The sequence below is a fragment of the Colobus angolensis genome, unplaced genomic scaffold (genome assembly GCF_000951035.1).
Source record: "Colobus angolensis palliatus isolate OR3802 unplaced genomic scaffold, Cang.pa_1.0 Scaffold196, whole genome shotgun sequence".
NCBI lineage: Eukaryota > Metazoa > Chordata > Mammalia > Primates > Cercopithecidae > Colobus > Colobus angolensis.
In genome coordinates, this window is record NW_012115110.1 from 7,313,805 (window position 1) to 7,315,163 (window position 1,359).

Genomic DNA, 1,359 nt, shown 5'->3' on the forward strand with positions numbered 1-1,359 from the left:
GGGAGATGCTTATCACAAATAGTCAGAAATAATGTATCTCAGGGAGAAGCATTTCATTATTAGGTATGATGAAAAGCAATATTACTAGAGGCATTCCATCATCAAGTTCTCTTTGCCTATTTTGAAAGGTCTTTAGGAAAAGTTATTCACAAGCAGGCATGAAAATTATGAGGCACCAAAGCGATTGATGATTCTAATAATAGTATAACTGATCATTTACACACTGTAAATATAACCTACTGAGCTCATCATAATGATCAAAGTTGAGGTTTAAATTAAGACACTGTAAAATAAATGTTTAAATGAAACACACTGAGATGACCACAGTGGTTAACTTAGAGTGGGACTGATTAATGGTCTTTTAAATTTCATTATCTCTAGCTTGCAAATTTTCTATAATATATAGGTAATATTTTTATAATAAAAATTTAAATTTTGTTAATTTTTTCCAGACTTACTAATATTTTCACCTGCAATGTGCTTCCAATGTGTATGAGTCAAAATCTTTGATAGGACTTTGAGGTCTACAAAAGTGAGCAAAATATCAGGAAAATTAATTTTAAGCCCACATGTCACAAGCCAAAGGAACATGTCCGATTTAAGCTCTCTGTGCATGAGCTTTAATATCTGTAAAAACCTCTTCTTCCAGAAAAAGATACCCCTAACTGAAAACAGCCGTTGTGTCATGGAGATGGGATGAGATTAGGTTTCATTTTCTACTTTGCACATGCCTATGCTTTAAATTTATTTCATTTGGAAAAAATAACTTTGTTTTCTCGGAAAAAGTTTGACTTTTTAACGACAATTTTACAGGCATCATAAATTATGCCCTTTGATTGCACAGTAAGAACTGATCTAGAAAAAAAATTGAATTTGGATACTTTTCAAACTGCAAGAAGTTTAAGTCACTCAGATAGCAAGTATAGGGTTTCTTTTGTGGGTGATGGCAATGTTCTAGTTAGATAGTGGTGATGGTCGCATGACCTTGTAAATACCGTAAAGACCATTAAACTCTAAAATGGAGAATTTTCTTGTGTGCGAATGATATCTCAAAACAAAACAAAACTAGAAGACACTGAGGAGGAAGCATCAGATTTAGGACAGAATTATCTGAGCTCGTATAAGTTTGTTTTCACGCTACTGTAAAGATACTACCTGGAACTGGAAAATGTATCAACAAAAGAGGTTTCATTGACTCGTAGTTCCACATGGCTGGGGAGGCTTCAGGAAACTTACAATCACAGTAGAAGGTGAAGGAGAAGCGACTGTGTCTTACATGGTGGCAGGAGAAGGAGAGGGAGAGGAAGAAGGGGAGAGGAAGTGCCACACTTTGAAATCATCAGCTCTCATGAGAACTCA